This window comes from Dipteris shenzhenensis, chromosome 13 (assembly GCF_047967505.1).
Source record: "Dipteris shenzhenensis isolate YYH24624 ecotype China chromosome 13, Dip_SZ_1.0, whole genome shotgun sequence".
NCBI classification, from domain to species: Eukaryota; Viridiplantae; Streptophyta; class Polypodiopsida; order Gleicheniales; family Dipteridaceae; genus Dipteris; species Dipteris shenzhenensis.
This window is the reverse complement of record NC_141608.1, coordinates 48,472,571-48,493,016: the sequence shown is the minus strand read 5'-3', so window position 1 is coordinate 48,493,016 and position 20,446 is coordinate 48,472,571.

Sequence of the window (20,446 nt, the reverse complement as noted above, 5' to 3'; positions counted from 1 at the left end):
TTCACATCCCTGTATCTTTTGATTTACAAGTCCAAACGGGGTCATGTTACATATCAAATCAAATGGCAAGGCGTACTTTAGACGGTTATCATGTCTTTGTGCACCATCTAGTAAAATTTAATGCACCAAAAAATGAATTTGTGGCCAATTTGCTGCATTGGTAAGATTAGTGGGAGGTAAGAAAAAATCATTAGGGAAGGATATTTTTGCAGTAACAAAGAAACATGGGTTTTGTTCCAAGAGTGAACAGAGTTAAAAAACCTAAGCATTTACATATGCATGGAATCTAGACTAATCCATGCAAGGAGTCCTTGGAAAGATGATCTCAATTACTCTAGTGGAAAGAGAGAACTTGAATGCAGTAGGGTTTGTCTTTGATACAAACAATGACTTGGAAGTTAAACATACAAACTATTTCATGGATGATGTGAAATTAGTATTAATGGCTTTAAAGTTATATGCATGTTTAACCTTCTGGCATTGAGGGAACATATGCACTTTTGAATAAGTTATTATTTTTTGCTACTAAAATGGGGGATTTATAAATCTTTTATTGTTTTTTATCGCTCGCTTTTTTTGGCTTGCTCGCTTTTTGTCGCTCGCTTTTTGGTAATCCTCCATATGCAACAGTAATGGATGGGTAGAAATGGCATACAGTAAGGAACTGAGAGGGCAACCCTGTCTCACTGAGCGGGTCATAGTCCAGGTTCTTGACAACCCACCACCAAGCAAGCATTGCGCCGTGGCTTGAGAATAGAGCCAGTAGATGATGTGGACAAGCCGAGGGCCAAATCCCAATTTATGCATAGTCTGAGAGATAAAATCCCAATGGACTGTATCAAATGCTTTTGCAATGTCTACTTGTAGAATGAGAACATCTTGTTTGGAGTATTTGGCATACTCAATCGCAAGTAGGGCATTGGAGATATTGTCTGTGATTTGCCTTCTAGGGACAAACCCATACTGCCTAGGATGAAGTCCTGCTTGCAAAAAGAAGCGAACCCTGAGGACAATCATTTTAGCAATGAGTTTGTAAATGACAGGCATGAGAGATATAGGCCGCCAATCAGCCATCGTTTCACATAACCTTTTTTTGGGAATCAATTTTACTAGGCCATGTTTCCAGGATGGAGGAAGAGATTGTTCTGCCCAAGCATGATTGATCATGAGAAGAGAGTGTTCTTGAGATCACCCCAAAATGCACGGAAGAATTCAACAGTCAATCCATCCCAACCAGGAGAGCTGTTTTTGCGTAGATGACTCAAGGCATCATCCAGTTCACTAAGCATAAAAGGCTGCTCCAATGCATAGGCCTGTTCCCGAGACAAAATGGGCTGGACATGCATGAGAAATTGAGATCTAGCTGCATTCACTTGCATCAAATGATTAGGCTGAAGAGAGAGGAGATGCTGAAAATGACTAGAGCATTGCAATTCCAATTCTGATTTGGAAGTGGTCCAGGTACCATCATCTTTCTTGATCCTGCAAATATCCTCCTTTCTCCTATCAGCATGGAGACTTTTGAAAAAAGCTTTGGAGGAGCAGCCCTTATCTAAAAGGGGTTTCATGCGAGCTCGGATTTGCCACTTCTTTAATTTGTGAAGATCATTTTGGTGGAGGATATGAACCGCATAGGCGCAAGAATCCTGTTCAGAAGGGGTAAGCTGCCTATGAGAACTGATTGCATCCATTTGCTGCTTGTGAGATTGAGCCCATTTCAACTTAAGCCTGAGGTTTCCCATGTAACTCTGTCCATAGTCTTGAATAATAGTCTGTAAGCGGAGAGCAAAACTGATCCATGCAAAATCCATATCTTCCTGAGCATGCAAGAGGAGGGGACGGACAGCCACTCTCACCATGTTCTGAAATTGTTGATGAAGCAAATAGGCACTATTAACATGGAGCATGTGACGACCAAAAAAAGGCATATCATCTGTCAGACGTGCTATTGATAGTGTCAAGCATACTGGAAAATGATCAGATAGCAAGAGTGAGTGATCAACCCGTAATGTACATGTAAAATCAGCATACTGCTGAGCATGGAGCAAGTACCATCTGTCAAGTCGAGCCCAGTAATGAGTAAAGGCATTGTGATGATATGTATAACCCATATCTGTGTCTCTTGTTGAGAGCCATAGATCTTCTGCATGCAGAGATGAGAGCATATCTTCCCAATGTCGAAGCTCAGTGGGGATCATGTGAGAGCGATGAGTAGTATTGTCTTGAGTGGCAGGCGAGTTGTTAAAGTCTCCACACAAGAAAGCATTGGACAGCCATGGATATTGTTGGAGAGAGGCCCACATTTGAGCTCTAGTCGCAGAAGTTTGTGAGGCATAAACAGATGCAATTTCATAGAGATCAGCCTGCCAGGTGCACCTGATCACCATCCATCGACCCTGAGGGTCATTGTAAGCAACCATGGGCTGTATATCATGTTTTACCAGCATGCAAACCCCCGAAAAGTGCATTGTGCCAGCATAAAAAATATCATAACCAGCATAGTGGCCTTGCTGGCCAGCCAAGAAGTGTTGGTTGTGTTCCTATAAAGAGATCACATCGGGATGCATTCTATGTACATATAATGCCAAAAAAGTCTCCACTTATTGACATTGCAAAGACCCTGAACATTGTATGTGATGCAAGTAATTGAAGTAGACATAGAAGATATGTACAGTCAAACCAAAAGGCAGAGTAAAGTATAAGCTGTCAGGCCTCAGCCATGACATCAACATCCACCTGTGCTCCTGGATCATTAGCTCTATGATCCTCATCATTGTCACATACAGGAATGCCTCTTTTTAACACATCAACCCACAGTTGAGAAGCAAGGCTGTCAGCGGGGGTAGAGGTCTGACTAGGGGTAAAAGTTGAAGCATCCCAATGGCGAGACTATAATGGACGTGGTTTAAGAGCGAATACCTTTTTGGGTTGCTGCCAGACAGCCTGGGGAGAGGCATGAGATTCTGAAATTTTGCCCTTCCCCTTATCCTTTTGCTTAGCTAGAACCTGAACCATATTTTCTTTGGAAGGGACAGATTTGGGAGCCACATCACCCAGTTTGGAAGGCATTGTCTTGGACCCCGGGGCATAAGTTGGGGGGGGAGTATTTTCTGGAGCAATAGCTGTGGGTGGGAGCTGATGCAGTACTGCAGGACACTGTGAGGCTAAGTGGCCAAACTTATGGCATGTGAAGCAAGCACCTGCAAAAACTCCCCATTTCAGATCAAAATATTTTTCACCAAGGGGAACATCCTCCACTTCTACCGCAATGGAAGGAGGGGTTGGGTGATCTGTATCCCAAAGAATACAAAAGCGATTGCGATTACCCGAAGGACGGGGAGGGCATACAACTTGCCCCAAGGTGGCTGCCAAACTTGGTAACTCAGCCCTCATATAGTCCGGAAAATCCACTACCTCAACCCATACGGGGCAGTGATGTCGAATGAGGCTGTGGTAATCCTTATTTGGCGACCATGGCATGACATGCACCATTTGTCTGCCATAGAATAAAGGCGACATCTCCAATATCCGCTGACGATATGAGGCATCCGAAAAGTGCACTTCATAAAGACCCCTTGAAGCAAAGTATACTCCTTCAACAAAGCAGCCTCCCAACAATGCCTGAACCCACTGGGCCACATCATTTGCTGAAGGTAACTTGCCTGGGAAAAAAATGATAACTGCTTGCTGAGAGAACTTTCGAAGAGGAGCAACCAAAGAAGGCAGCTTCAACTTGTATTTGATGGCCGGGGGAGGTTTGGCCCACTCCTTCCGGCTGTGATGAAATTCATCTTTGAGCATGTCAAAAACATAGTGAGCATCTATAGAATCTGCAACAGAGACATCAACTTGCTGTCTTTTGGAGTCCCGGGTCGACTCCTTGCGAGAATAACTTTTGAACTGGTCCTCCATGAAGAGAAACAGGGCGGGATAGATGAAGTGAAGGAATAAAAGCAGAACTGTACGGACAAGGAGCAGGCTGAAAGTACAAGCTGTACGGAATGTACAAGTTGTACAGATATACGGAAGAAAGGCTGAAGGGGTTGAGTCGTACGAAAGGAAACAAGGAGCGCAGAGGCTGTACGGAGAGCGACGATGGAAGAGATGGCTGACGCAAAAGGATAAGGCTGAATGTACAGAAAAGGACGAGGGGTACGGCGATACAGCGAAGATGCAGGTCGAGGGACAGGCAGGTAAGACGAAATTGCGCAGGGACGTGGTTGTACGACGTCTGTACAGATGTACGGCGTCCGTACAGTTTAACGGACAGATTACGGGGCTGAACGGAAGCGTAACGCAAACGTGTGCAGAGGCTTGGGGAGGCTGAGCAGCGACGCTCTCGACACGCTCTCGACGCTCTCTCTCTCGTCTCGACGCTCGCACTCTCGTCTCGACCCAGACCTGCGCAGGTTCGCCTCTCTCTCTCTCAATACACATGAACACACACACACACACACACACACATGAATACTTTCCTAACTATGAATTATTCTTTTATGTACCCCTTAGAAATCTTTCCTTTACATTTTCTTTTTAACCACCTCACATACCAAGCCCACTAATCGTCCCATATCTCCTCTAATCCTTTCTTAACCCATGCACTCATTCACTCCTTACTCCACTTGTGACTTAAACTTCACTTGTGGCTAAATTATTTTTTTAATTATCTAAGAATCCATATGGTTATCTATATTCCTAGGTAAAGCGATAACAAGTCGGGGAAAATAGGCATTTCCTGTCTACCCAAATGTAACTATGATGTTCCAACACCTAGTTTGTTTGGATGGTGGCAGGTAAGTGGACCCCGACCTCGAAACCTGGACTGCTTGAGGATTCGACGTCTTCTATGTTGCTCAAACTCAATATTATTAAAAATTATTTTTGCAAACTCTAGTTGCATTTTTCAACTTAGATATCTTAAACATTTTTTCCTTATATGTTTTCATTTTTTAACATTCTATCCAATTGATGGAATTAATTGTATGGCTCAATTATTGATGGGACTTTTTAAACTTAACACACACACACACACACACACACACACACACACACACACACACACACACACACACCTTTTCTTGCTTTTTTCCTTGCAACTTATATTCTTTCCCTTGTTAGTCTTTTGGTAAAACGTTTTTAACTACCTCTCTACTCTCTCTCTCTTCAAATGAAACTTTCTTTCACACTGTCTTCCCTACTCTTTCTTCTAATTTCCCTCACGCCCTTTCTCAACACCTCCCCCCTTTTTTTCCTAATCTAAAACTGTTTTTAAATACTTTTAAAATAAATTCCTAAAATTTTCGTATTCTTTCTAAAATTTCCTAAGATTTTCCTATTATTTTTTCTCCCTATTTTGTCTAATCTCTCTCTCTCTCTCTCTCTCTCTCTCTCTCTTTTTAAACTTTCCCTTAATTCTTTCAATTTTCCTATTTTCTTGTTCTCACTAATCACTCCTCTCTCTTTTTTCTAAATTCCCTAAGTTCAACTCTCTCAAACTTATCTTTCCCTATTTGTCCTCTCTCTCACTAATTTTTCTTAAGTTTTGCTTTTCCTCCTTTTTTTTTTCTTTTATCCTTTTTTCCTAATTGTTTTCTATGTCTTCCTATTTTTTCCTATTTTTCTCTATTTTCTTCTAGATCTTTCCTAATTTTTTTGCTATTCTCCCAATTTCCCCCCTTTTTTCTATAATTCTTATCCTAATTTCCTATTTCCTTCTAATTGTTCTTAAGTTCTTCATTTTGCTTCGTATTTTTTCTAATTCCTTCAAATCCTTTTTATTTTCTCTAATTCTTTCCAATTTTTGTAATTTTCCCTTCTTTGAAATTCCTTCTTCAAAAATCTTTTTTTTAATTTCTTTCTTTAAATTTTTTCTTTTTTAAAATTCCTAAAAAAATTCTTGAAATACCTTTGAAATTCCTTTAAGCTCCTCTTTCTTATAAATTCTCCTTCCCTTATGCTCTAAATCTTAAAATTATATCTCTTGCTCTAATCCTTAATTTCTCCCCTCCTGCTTCTCCTTTATGTTCACACACCTAAAATACACTAAGTTTTTATGCCTTATATAACCATTTATTTACTTTTTCTCAAACTCACCCCAATTATTTAGCTTTATAAGTCTATAGCGTAAGCAACTATTTTTATTGTGATTCTGATAACAAGAGAGGGGTGTTTGTGACACCTGTCTTCCCAACTAAATTAAAATATGGTTCTTATCATTTTTCTTGTCGGATGGTGGCAGGTATGCAGACTCCCCTTTCAATAAAAGTGATCCTTATGACGACTTATCAAAGCATAACTTGTTTGTCATGCATTCTATAAGTCTTTTGTAAATTATGCTCCTCTCGGTTTTTTGTAATGTCTCATAGCATTTTTCTCTTTTGTTTCTATCACCAAATTTGTTTTCATTTCATTATGAAACGGGGTTTTGGGGTTTTGTTGAGTCTTCACACACACAGTCATGTTTCCCTTGCAACTTTGGATGGTTGCACATACTACATTTAAGTCATTATGGCTCTTTCCCTCTTGACTCACTTCATTGCTCACTGGGGTAGCACTTTCTCTCTCAATAACCATTTGAGTTTCACATCTTTAATTACACTTGTATCCCAAATACTTCTTAAAATAGACCAATTCTCCCCTTTTTCCTTCCCTTCCTTCTTTCCTTTCCCTTCCCTAGCATTACTATAATCTAAAGCTTCACTCTGTGACGTTTGTGTTTACCCTTGAAACCCTCACTTAAACCTCTTCCTTCCGCCTCACTTCTCTCTCTCAATCCTTGAATTGGACTTATAGATACTTTTGTTTCTTTCGAGTAGATAGTAGGACCTACTGTCTCACCTAGTGTGGTGTACCTTTCTGGGGAAAAGGTGGGCACACACACACACACACACAATCCTTTTCTTCCTTTTTCCATGTAACTTACATTTTTTCCCTTGTTACCCCTTTGCTAAAACTTTTTAAACTACCTCTCCCCTCTCTTTCGCTTCAAATGAAACTTCCTCCCACACTCTCTACCCTTCCCCTCTCTTTCTTCTAATTTCCCTCATGCCCTTTCTCAACTCCCCCCCCCCCCCCCTTTTTTTTCTAATCTAAAACCTGTTTTGAAATAAAAATATTTTTAATCCTAATATTTTTCTAAAACTTTCAAAAATCTTCCTAGATTTTTTATTTTTTTCTAAAATTTCTAAAATTTTCCCTATGATTTTTTTTCTTCCTATTTTGTCTAATTTTCTTTTTTTTATATTTCTCTATGTTTCCTCTCTCTCTCTCTCTCTCTCTCTCTCTCTCTCAACTTTCCCTAAGTTCTTCCAATTTTCCTATTTTCTCCTCTCACTAATCACTCCTTTCTTTTTCATAAATTCCTTAAGTTCAACTCTCTCAAACTTCTCCTCTCCCTATTTTTTCATAAGTTTTGCTTTTTCTCTTTCCCCCTCCTTTTTTTCCTAATTTCTTTAATTTTATCCTAATTTCCTATTTCCTATTTCCCCCTAATTGATCCCTATTTCTCCCTATTTCTTCCTTTTTATCTCAAATTTCTTCTACATTTTTCCTATTTTTCCAATTTCCCCCCTTTTTTCTTTAATTCTTGTCCCATTTCCTATTTCCCCCTAATTGTTCTCTATTTCTCCATATTGCTTCATATTTTTCTGAACTCCTTCAAATCCTTTCTATTTTCCCTAATTCTTTCCAATTTTTCTAAATTTTCCTTCTTTGAAATTCATTCTTTAAAATTCTTAATTTTTTTTCTTTAAAAACCTTTGATTCCTTTAAGTTCCTCTTTCTTATAAATTCTCCTTTCCTTATGCTCTAAATTTGAAAATTACATTTATTGCTTTGATCCTTTATTTCTCCCCTTCTCCTTCTCCTTTACATTCACACACCTAAATACACTAATTTTTTTTGCCTTACATAACCATTTATTTACTTTTTCTTAAACTCACCCCAATTATTTTTACACTTAAAGCATAATATCAAAAATTAGTTTATAAGTCTATAGCGTGAGCAACTATTTTTATTGTGATCCCGATAACAAGGAGGGGTGCTTATGACACTTGTCTTCCCAACTAAGTTAAAATATGGTTCTTATCATTTTTCTTGTTGGATGGTTGCAGGTATGCAAACACCCCTCTTCAATAAAAGTGATGCTTGTGACGACTTATCAAAGTAGAACTTGTTTGTATAGTCCTACATTCTATAAGTCTTTTGCAAATTGTGCTGATAACAGTTTTCTCTTTTGTTTCTATTACCAAAATTGTTTTCATTTCACTATGAAACAGGCTTTTGTCGAGTCTTCACACACACACACACACATTTTGTTTTGGGTGAAATTTCTTTTGCGTTATATTGCAGAGTCACTGTCCCAAAAAAGGAAAAGTGCCCAAACATATCAAGAGAAGATCTCAATATGTCGCAAGTATACATCATGTATGTACTGAGTTTGCAACAATCATAAAAGAATTGCTGCAAAGAGTGCCTAAAAAAATAGAAAAGTGAAAAAGTTGGATCACCAAAGACTCTATGATTTCTGTCCTTCCATAGAGTCCAGATTACCCAATAGTGAACCTAGCTGAAAATCTCTCTCTCTCTCTCTCTCTCTCTCTCTACTTCCTTGTCGTCGCTGACCTGTTGGATTGTGCTGTCGCCCTCGCTGACTATGCCACGTGCGCCACCCTGTGCACATAGCCATGTGCTGCCTTTTGCAATGCCACTATGTGTCATGGCCGCCGCGCTCTCTCTGCAAGTCGGCACATGTCTTTTCTGTTGTAGGTCTACGTGTCGCCAGGCGGCATGTTTATCACGCAGCTGTAGCTCTATTGCACCACCATAGCACCACGTCGCACACCATCGACCTGCCACCGACCACCTATGTCAACTTGAGTTTGCTCACCGTCGTGCCATCGTCAACCCACCATAGCACAAAATTATCGTGCCATGTCAACATGAGTCTGCGAGTGCTACTCCCATAGTTTGCCGAGCGGCAGACTGGACTAAGGAGCATTTAATATTCTACCATTGCTACCCATGAGACAGTGTGGGGACGTTGCTACATGGTCTAGCTCAGACTCCACGTGGCACTCTGCGTCCCCCACTAGCTCACTTTCGAAGTACCACCTTGGTCGCCCGTCGTGTCTGGTTTGTCGCTACGCTTTTACTCTTTTACCTGTCACAACTCGTCTAGCCATTTGCACATTTACTATGCTACTGCCCCTCACAGACTATGGCTTTGCCCATTTCGCCGCATGTCTCTGCAATAATTGATAACCTCTACGTGTCAGCCCACTGCCTAATTATGCCACATGGCGTTATGTAGAGCTTGGTGTCTTCTCTCCACACGTGCTCTTCCCAAACCTCTCGCAAACCTCCTCCTCATTTTCGAACTTCCCTCCTCCTCCTTGAACCTCCCTCCCTCTCTTTCCCAACCTCCATATCCCTACCACGTCGACAGGTCTGGTATTTGTCTCCTTAATATATAGTAAGATAAGATAAGATTAATATATAGTAAGAAGGTCTCATTGCGGGCATAAGGTGGCCCTTGATATGAGCCGGAAGGGAGAAGACAAGCAAGGACAGAGAGACCTAGGGCCACGAGAGAAGGATGCTTGGAAGAAAATGCAAGGACACAAGAGAAACCATTGAACCCTCGGTGATTTAGAGGAGCGAGATAGTGGAGTTTGTGGATAGGAGGAAAACTAATTTGTGGGTTCAACCATGAATTCAAGGTTGCTATGGTGTATGCAATTGGAAGCACCCAAGAGTGCAAAGTCAAAGTTGATTGTAAAATCAAACCATCAAAGTCATGGGGGCTAGAGTGAGATCTCAACCCTTGGATCAAGTCTCCCTAAATCATAGAAAATGGTGGGCTTTATGAGCTACTTGATGTGTCAAAAGCTTACCTACACACCCATCACATCACATCACATCATACCAAAGCACTCTCCTAAATGAGGAAGTGTCAAAATCTTCCTTAACTTGCCTCACATCAACCTTAAAATTGCGGATGCGTAAACTCCTCGGCAGGGAGAAGCCATGGGTTGGCCTCTTTGATAGCAAAGTGACTTAGGTTCTATTTTCAATAGCGGTCATTACCGTGGGACTATGATTTCTTGAGCATACCTTTTGCAGATCACTCTCGTTGTAGTTTGAGCAGTGTGCGCTCATTTGTGGTGTGCATTGGGTTGCAGTGGATGATTTATAGGCATTGCAGTCCTTATTGGATGCGCTGATAGGCCCAAATTGCCTTGTGGGATGCTATTTTTATGGATGCTTTGCACATGGATGTTATTTTATGCTAAGGGACAACTTTGACACATTGCAGGTGATGCACTGATAGTGCTATGCTCTCTTGGATGAGATATTATTAATGCATATGCCAGTGGACAATGTTTATGCTTGAGTCATTTGGCACTTATTGGCATTTTGGATTGCCATTGCACTTGGCATTTTCTTTTGGGCCAAATTTGCTCATATGGATGCATAGTATATGCACATGAGTCAGATACTTTGAGACATGAGTTTTGGTGATATTTCACTCTATTGTGGCATACACATTTAGGTGCAACTGGTATTTGGTGTGATTCTCTCTTGTAGGCACTAGCATTTGGGATTTTTGCTTCATTTGCATCATGGCATCCTCTTCCATGTCTGAAAAGGAGTTTTTTAGCATTAAAAAGTTTAATGGGACAAACTTTTCTTTGTGGAAAGAACAAATAAGGGATGAGCTTATTCAAAAGAAGCAGATTAAACCCTAGGCAGGGATTGAAGTTAAGCCTATAAATATGTCTGAGGATGATTGGAATGAGTTGGATGCATTAGCAAAATCTACTATTAAACTTCATCTTGCAAAGTCAGTTTATTTCATAGTAGTAAATGAGCAGACTACGGAAGATTTGTGGAAGAAATTGTGTGCCACTTATGAAAAGGAAACTGCCTCTAATAAAGTGTACCTCATGAAGAGGTTATTTGAGCTACAGATGAAGGAAGGGGTCTCCATTGCTTCTCACTTGAATGAATTCAATATTATTTTCAGCCAGCTTCAGGCTCAGAAGATGAATTTTGATGTGGAGACTAAGGCAATATTTCTCTTATGTTCATTGCCATCCTCATGGGATACCTTCCGTATAGCTGTCAGTAACTCTGCACCTAGTGGAGTACTGAAATTTGATGATGTTGTGGGTAGCTTGTTGGTCGAGGAGATTAGACGGAAGTCTATGGATGGCAGCAAGCACGATGCAGCCTTAAATGTGCAAAGGGGCAGATCATAGTTCAGGGGGAAGTCCCAAGAAAGAGGGAAGTCTCGTAGCAAATCCAAGGCACGGAACATTGAGTGTTATCACTGTGGCAAGAAGGGCCATATGAAAAAGGATTGCTACAAGCTGAGAGAGGAAAAGGATAAGAAAAAGAATGCAAATTGGGGTGCAAATCAAAAGGAAGAGAGTCGTGAAGATCGAGGAGATCAATGCAGTCACACATGATAGTGACAATGACGTTCTCCTCATGTCTAGCTTATTTGCAAAGTTGCTTACCACTTCAGATGATGTATATTCCCAGGATTGGATTTTGGATTCTGGTGCTTCATTCCATGTTACTCCCCATAGGGAATAGTTCTCCACTTATGACAGTGGAAAGACAGGTTGTGTGCATCTTGGAAATGACTATGCATGTAACATAGTGGGAGTAGGTGACATAAAGTTTTCTTTTGCAAATGGGTCTGCATTTATTTTGAAACATGTGAGACATGTGCTTAGCTAAGTTGACCAAGAGTCTTATTTCAGTGGGTCAGCTAGATGATGCTGGTTTTCACACCACTTTTGGCTTTCAGAGTTGGAAAATTCAGAAGGGCTCTATGCTTTTGGCCAGGGGTACCAAGTGTGGGACTTTGTATCCCTTACATGTATCAGGGGTATTTGATCATGTTGTTGCAATAACCGAGCAGCCAAGCACTTCTTTGTGGCATTGCAGGTTGGGGCACATGAGCCAGAATGGAATGAAACTCTTATGCCGTTTGGGTTATGTACCACATTTGAGTTTCTCTGATTTTGAATTTTGTGAGCACTGTCTCTATGGGAAGCAGACTAAATCAGCCCATAAAAGAAGGGGAAAGAAAGAGTTTGAAAAGCTTGATTTGGTGCATTCATACGTATGTGGTCCCATGCCTACACGGTCATTAGGCAGGGCTGAATACTATGTGACATTCATTGATGATGCAACTAGGAAAGTGTGGGCTTATGCTATAGCTCGGAAGAGTGACGTGTTCTAGGTATTTCAAAAATGGCTGGCCTTGGTTGAGAATCAGTCAGGTAGAACGCTTAAATGCCTACAGATTGACAATGGTGGAGAGTATCTCTCTCATGACTTTCAGCATTTCTTTGATACACATGGGATTAAGAGGGAGCTCACATCCCCTCGTACTCCAGAGCAAAATCTAGTTGCAGAAAAAATGAACCGTACCATTCAAGAAAGGTTGCAATGCATGCTTTCCAATGCAAGTCTTTCTGGTGGTTTTTGGACTGAGGCAATGAAGAGTGCAGTGCATGTGATCAATAGATCACCTAGTAAGAGTTTGGATGGTGGTATTCCTGAAGAGGTATGGAGTGGCAAGAAGCCCTCTTACTCTCATTTGTGTATATTTGGGTGTGAGGCATATGCACATGTGCCAAAAGAGCTTCGAAAGAAGCTAGATCCTAAGTCTAGGAAATGCATCTTTCTGGGTTATGGTGAAAGTGGAGAGATGGGCTATCGTCTCTGGGATCCAGAAGCAAAGAAGATCATACGCAGCCATGATGTAGTCTTCAATGAGAAGAAGATGCATAAGGCACCCATGAGGGATGTGGAAATGAGGAGAATCACTTTCCAGGATGTGAATCCACCTGCATATGTTGATAGACAGCAAGCTGTCCATGCACCAAATGTGCAAGAAATGGTACCACCAAGTACTCCCATAGGATACAATCAAAGGTAGATGATGGATCATCTATTGGTGGAAATGATGAGCCAAATGTGGCTGATATGCAGGTGGGACAGCAAGCTGAAATGCCCTTGAGAAGATCATCTAGAGTGTCTAGACCGCCTGATAGGTTTGTTCCAGGGGTAGACTACGTGATGCTTACTGATTGCGGGGAGCCTTCTTGCTACAGAGAGGCTATGATGCACCAGGATCAACGCAAGTGGGAGTATGCTATGCAATCAGAGATGAGTTCACTTATGAAGAATAAGACTTGGGACTTGGTTTCTTTGCCACATGGAAACAAAGCATTGCCATGTAAATGGGTCTACAAAATGAAGATCACAGGTGATGATGTGCCTAGGTACAAGGCCTGTTTGGTCACTAAAGGGTTCAAGCAAGAGAAGGGTGTGGACTTTGATGAGATATTCTCTCCGGTTGTGAAGATGACCACACTTAGATGCATGCTTGGACTAGTGGCATCAGAGGATATGGAGCTTATGCAGATGGATGTCAAGACAGCTTTCTTGCATGGGGATTTGCATGAGGAAATTTACATGGTGTAGCCGGAAGGCTTTGAAAAAAAGGGCAAAGAGCATTTAGTTTGCAAGCTGAAGAAGAGTCTCTATGGTCTTAAGCAAGCACCTAGAGAATGGTATCAGAAGTTTGATGCTTTCATTCGGTCCTAGGGTTTTAGAAGGAGTGAAATTGATCACTGCCTCTACACTAAAAGGGCTAAGGATAATAGCCTGATAATCTTGGCACTATATGTGGATGATATGCTATTGGCTAGCAAGAATACTTACGAGCTAGATGCATTAAAGGCCAAGTTGCATGAGGCCTTTGATAAGAAGGATTTGGGACTTGCAGGTCATATTCTTGGTATGCGCATCACGCGTGATCAGAGTAGGAAACTCCTTTGGCTTTCACAAAAAGAGTATGTTACAAAAGTATTGCAGTGTTTCAATATGGAGGGGGGGAAGGCAGTGAGTACTCCATTGCCTCCATATGTGAAACTGAGTCATACAGATAGTCCCAAATTAGATGAGGAAAGGGCCATGATGGCTAAGGTTCCTTATGCATCAGCAGTTGGGAGTCTTATGTATGCTATGATAGCTACTAGACCAAACATTGCATTTGCAGTGGGAGTTGTTAGCCAGTATATGGCTAATCCAGGAAAGAGGCATTGGGAGGCAGTTAAGTGCATCATGAGGTACATGAAGGGTACCAAGGAGATGTGCATCTGCTTTGGTAGAGGAGACATGCGTGTACTTGGCTACATAGATTCAGACTATGCAGGGCATGTGGATAGTAGGACATCCACTTCTGGTTATGTGTTCACCTTTGCAGGTGGTGCAGTGTCGTGGATGTCTCGCACACAGAAGTGCGTTGCTTTGTCTACCACAGAGGCTGAGTATGTTGCAGCTACAGAGGGTTACAAGGAGGCTATATGGCTTGATCGGCTAGTGGGAGATTTGGGGATTCATATAGGTGTACCGACATTGCATAGTGATTCCATGAGTGCTATTTAGCTAGCATGGAATCCGGTTTTTCATGCAAAGACCAAACACATTGAGGTCAGGTACCATTTCATCAGGGAGGTACTTGAGGACAAGTGCATAGAGCTTGTCAAGGTTCATACGGATGATAACCCTGCAGATATGTTGACGAAGAGTCTACCTAGTCAGCGGTTTGAGTATTGTCATGTATTGATGGGCATTGGATAGTATGCTCACTGGTTGTTCTCCCTTAAAGGCACATTGTCCTTTAAGTGGGAGGTTGTGGAGGTTAAAGGTCACTGTGCCTTTACCCCGGTTATGTACAATACTCAAACACATATATAAATGAATGAAAAAGAAGATTAGGGTATTTTGCACCCACCAAAACTTGTGTGGCTCTCTGTTTCTCTCTCTCCCTCTTCCGTTCTTGCTTCCGTTGAGAGCACTCTCACGGCCTCGAGATCTTTTTCTCTATGGATGGCTTGAAGGGTAGGTAGGGTGAGCGGTCCATAATATCTCTTCAATTTGCTCCCATTAAGGTAGCCTTCGATTTCTACTCCATCTAGGGTGGCTATCTGGCACGCTCCTTGTGGAGTGATCTCTACTATGTGGTAGGGACCCATGCCTCGGTCCTTGAGCTTACGTTTGGTATTACAGATGCTGTAGAGGAGTGCAAGATCACCCTCTATGAGGTCTTTGTTCTTGAGGTTGTGGTCGAGCCATTTCTTGAGGTTGTGGTCAAGCCATTTCTTGCATCACGCCTTCTCCACCCGGAGGCAGTAGGCTGCACACAACCTCATCTCATCTAGCCTTTCTAGGTCAATCAAGCATTCTGCCAAGGCATTCTCAGTGAGCCTCTCCTTGATTGTAAGGCGGAGGGTAGGCACTACATATTCCATTGGCATAACTGCCTTCACTCCAAAGGCTAGGCTGAAGGGAGTGCAGTTCGTGGCTGCTTTGTAGGATGTCCAGTAGGCCCACAAGGCTGCGATGAGCTTGTGCTCCCAATTGGTACGACTGGCCTACACTGTGCAAGTTATGATCTTGCAACAAGTTTTATTCAAGCTCTCAGCCAAGCCATTTGCCCTGGGATAGTATGGCATTGATTTCCTATGTATAATCATAAATTCACTAGTCAGGATCACTATAGTTTCATTGGGGAAATGAGTTCTTCGGTTGCTGACTAGCTCTAATGGACATCCAAACCACGTGATAACTTGCTCGTATAAGAATTTAGCGGTGGATCTCGCATTTGCCTTCGCAATGGCTCTCCCTTCCACCCACTTGGTGAAGTAATCTGTGGCCAAGATAATGTATTTGGCCCCTATCCCTTTAGCCATTGGGCTTATAAGTCCAATAAAATCTATGCCCCATTTCTCAAAGGGCTGTTTAGTTAATAGTTTGGTTAAGGGCATCATGTCCACCTTATGTTGTATTTGCACACGCAGGCAGCAGGGGTCACACCGGTTGATAAACTCAGCTACATCTTCAAAGAGAGTTGACCACTAAAGGCCAACTTGGAGCACCTTACATGCTCTATCATTAGCAGTGGCAGCAAAATGCCCTCCTGCAATTCTAGAGTGGGCTTCTTCAAGCACATCGATGTATTCATGCTCGCACACGCATCTACACATGATGCAATCCTTGCCCATGTGGTATAGTTGGCCTGCAATTAGCTGATATGGCACTGCGTCCTTGATGAGTTTGTGGGCTTTGTATTTCTTGAGGGTTTGGTCTAGGGGTAAGCCATTGGGATCGATCTTGGCGGCCCATTCTAGAATGATGTCAATGAGGAAGAGGGAAGCATCAAGAAGTCATCTTGACTCCCGTCGGAGCTTCACCATTTGGGATTCTCGAGAGGTGGTCGGCTAGGACATGGGTCTTGCCTTTTTGCACAGCGACTGTGGAGTCAAACTCCAATAGGATTAGCATCCACCTGGTGATGCGTTTTGTCATGCATGGCTTGTTGACCAAGTACAACAGTGCTTGGTGGTCCACAAAGAAGACGAACTTGTTGGCCAACAAGTAACGCCTGAACTTCTTGGCTGACCATGGCCAGACCCTCCCTCTCTGTTGTTGTGTAGTTGACCTCGGCCTCATTCAGTTGTCGACTCACAAAGTACACCGGGTAGTCCAGGTTATGCTCTCTTGGTTGGGCTAACACATACCCAATAGCCAAATTGGAGGCATCTATGTGAACATGGAATATTAGATTCCAATCCAGGGCTCTCGATACCGTCGATTAGTTTGAGGGTTTTGAAGGATTTTAGCCATTCTTCAATAGTAGCCCGTGTGGCCGGTAAATTGTTGCACTCCCTTGGCATTGGTGGGGGGTGGTAATTCCAAGATGAGTTTGATTTTTTTGTGGTCCATGGAGATACCACTCCAGGACACTATGTGGCTAAGAATACGTCATGTTTAACCCAAAATTTGCACTTAAGGGGGTTCAAGAGATATACGGTACAACCGACACTTTTCTAGGACTAGTCTTAGGTATTTTAGGTGATCATCCCACGTCGAGCTCACACATATGTCATCCAAGAAGACTTCCATGAAGTCCCTCAAGTACTCCTTGAAGACGGTGATCATCAACCATTGGAAGGCATTGGTCAACCCAAAAATCATTACTCTAGCTGCATACACACCCCACTCGGTTGCAAAGGCCATTTTGTGTTGATCCTGCAGAGCGATGGACACTTGGTTGTATCCAGAGAATCCATCTAGGAAGCTATATAGGCTTCCTTTCCAGCTACCCTTTCCAAGACATGTTTTGTGAATGGCAAGGGGTAGTGGTTGCGCCTGGTGGTGGCGTTAACCTTTTTCAAGTCTACCCATACTCGAATTTTTTTGTTCTTCAGGACTATCACGATGGCTGACACCCAATCGGTATGCTCAATCTCATAGATGAATCCCGCATCTATAAGCTTATGAGCTCGTATTTGAGATTCATAGGGTAGGGATGTTGACATATCAGCCTTGCGTCATCAAGCATGGGTATCATGTGCTGCACAACTTCACCTGGCACTCCTTTCATATCTATGTATTTCCAAGCCATATAGTCCTTGTATTCTCGTAGGAGAGCTATTAAAGCATTCTCCTCATTGGGGGAGAGATCATCGGCTACTATGAATACCCATTGGGGGTCCTATTCTTCTATAGCTAGGTTCACCTCCTTGACTGAGGCAAGGCCGTCATATCCTTGGGAGCACCCGTCTTCCCGAGATCTCTTGGCTTACTAGTATAAGATCTTGCAATCCTCGATCGTGTAGGCCTTGTCGTGGGCTGGTACCTATTGTAGATCTCTTTCTCCCCATTTTCTTCTTCTATTCCTTCAGGGGGAGTGGTCCTCTTGCCCTTAGCTGAGCTTTTGGACTTACCCTGGCTCCCCAATTGGAAGAGAACTCATGATGGGAGGTAGTGGCGCCAACATAGGCTAGCTAGTGGAGGTCTGATTTGACCCTTACTATCCCCTTGCTCACCTAGTGGGGTTTAAGCATGTTAAACATCCTAAGGGGAACCACTAGGGTCAACCCCTCGAGCTCGGGTGTCATAACTTGGAACCCTATTCTCTCTGGAACATCAATGTTGGCTAGGATGTGCATCTAGTTCTGAGAGAATTATGGCTTGGGAAGAGGTGCATACCAAAATTCATCGGACTCTTTTTCATCCTCTTCCCTTTCATAGGGTCGGAATAGCTTCAGGGATGTTGTTCAGATGGTTGTGTTAGATTCCACGGCGAAGAGTTGTCTTGACAATGGGCGGGCCTAGTAGGTGTGCAAATCCACCCGCATGATTCGTTTGTCATGATACAGATAGATGTTATCAGTAGGTGTCCTGACAATGGGCGGGCTTGCCTAGGATGGCTTCATATCGTGGCTGCTATGGGTGAAGTCCATCCTTCTTGGTCAGCTCCACACTGGAAGACCTAACCGATGGTGATACTTTTGATGGGGTTCGAGCTTTGTCTAGGGTAACCTTATCCATCATATTATCACTTATATGGATAGCCACCTTGTTGCATTGTTCGAAGGAGGTAGGGTTCATAACCATCAGGTGGTTATGCAGCTTTGGGTCTGCCAATCCGATGAGGAAGCAGGGCAATATCACTCATCCGCTCGTATGGTTTACAATGGGAATTGAGGTGCTTGATTCTAGCTATGTAATCTCGAAGGGATTCCTTGTCATTCTTCTTTACCTCATATAATTGATTAATCAGGCTCCATTTATGTCCACCATTGGGGGCGAACCTAACAATGAAGGCTTTTCTTAGCATCTCCGAGTTAACTTTTTCTTCTGGGGTGAGAGCCCTATACCATTGGCCTGCCTTGCCATCCAGACTGAGACCAAATGCATTAGCCATTTCTAGTTCTCCGAGAGCCCCAAAGGCTTCACATTTCTGCTCAAATCGCTCCACATGGGAGGTCAGATCTCCTTCCCCAAGGAATTTGGTCATCAACTTGGAGATGGCTATGGGTTAACTCCTTGAAGGATTCGTGATCCTTGCCGGAAACACTAGTGCAGGGAAGGGTAGTGTAGCCCCTCTTCCTAGCACATTCACTAGGATGCGCATCGCCTCATCTGATAACATCGTTGGGGCAGTGCCATTGTGCGCCTGATAGGACGTAGGGACAGCCTCAAGCCTGGCATGGTGGAATCCATTGAGTTGCTAGTACCGGCATTGGGGTGGATGTGCCAAGCCCTCCATTCATTGGAGCAATAGAGACAGGTGGGAACAATTGGACTCTTGGAGGGGGTGGGTCACGAGGCATTTGCATGGAGGCTCCTTGCATTGGGTGGAACTTGGGGTGCCACATAGCTGGCGAAGGTCGAAGGCACTTGGAAGGTTGGGAGTTCATAAGACAACCCCCCTTGAGAGCCTCTCGCATCTCCCCGATTGCCCCATGAAGTCCCTCATCCATGGGTATTCATCCTCCGTGCATTCCCACTGAGGATGCCTTGCGAGAAAGCTATGGGCCCCGAGTCTACAAAGGTGGTTTCAATCCATGTTTGCGGTTCAGGAGCTGGTTGTTGCTGTCCTTTCCTCCCCATAGACATACTAGAAAAGGGGTTCTCCATGTTTGCCGAATCTATTTGGCCTAAACGTCCAAACATGTTGGTGATTATACCTCTTAACCGAGACGCTACAAAAGGAGTAGGAGAGTTGGGAGAAGTCAAGCTAGTGAAGGGGCCTTTGGAAGCTCTCAGACCTGTGGGGTCTTGCATCTCCTCATTCAAGCTCTCCGTCTCGTCGGTGCTAGATGGATCCTGGTCCTATTATAGAGTGGGAGCTAGGAATCGAGCTTTTGGTTTGGACCAATCCCCAACTGGGGCGAAAGGTGGGCTGAGCATAGCTCAAAGCACTGTCCTCCAGCATGGGTTCCTTGGACAAAATTCTACCAGATCTCAAGTGCATGTATAAGACCTCAAAAAGGGAACACTCTGAATGAAACTTTGATTCCTTTTTTTTTTTTTTTAAAACTACCGCAGAGATATCCCGACGGTCAAGCTAAGGCAACGGTCGTAGGGATGGGAAGTGACATGTGTTGGTGGGATAAGACATAGGTGGTATCCCCACAGTCGTGGGGATGAGTTGAGACTACAGGCGGAGGGACGATAAGGTCTACGAGATAATGGTATGGCAGCGGGCACAGGGTTGGCAGTATGACAACAGTCGTAGGAATGAGCTTAAGGCACTAGTCGACAGGATATCTAGATCGGCGAGATACCAGATAACAATAGTCGTAGGGGTAAGCTTAAGGCACCAATCAACAGGTTATGAATATGGCAATGGGCATGGGGATAAGACTTTGGTGATGGACGTGGGCATGAGCTCAAGGCCATGGGTCAATGACTGTAGACCGACGAGATACCTAATTCTGACACACATTCATTAGGGTGGTAGGTTAGAAGGTGGTCAGAAGTTAGGTCGTGGAGATGAGGACTAAGGCCACGGGTCAACATAGGTTTGACCGATGGGATAGTGCTATGGTGACGACCATGGGGATAG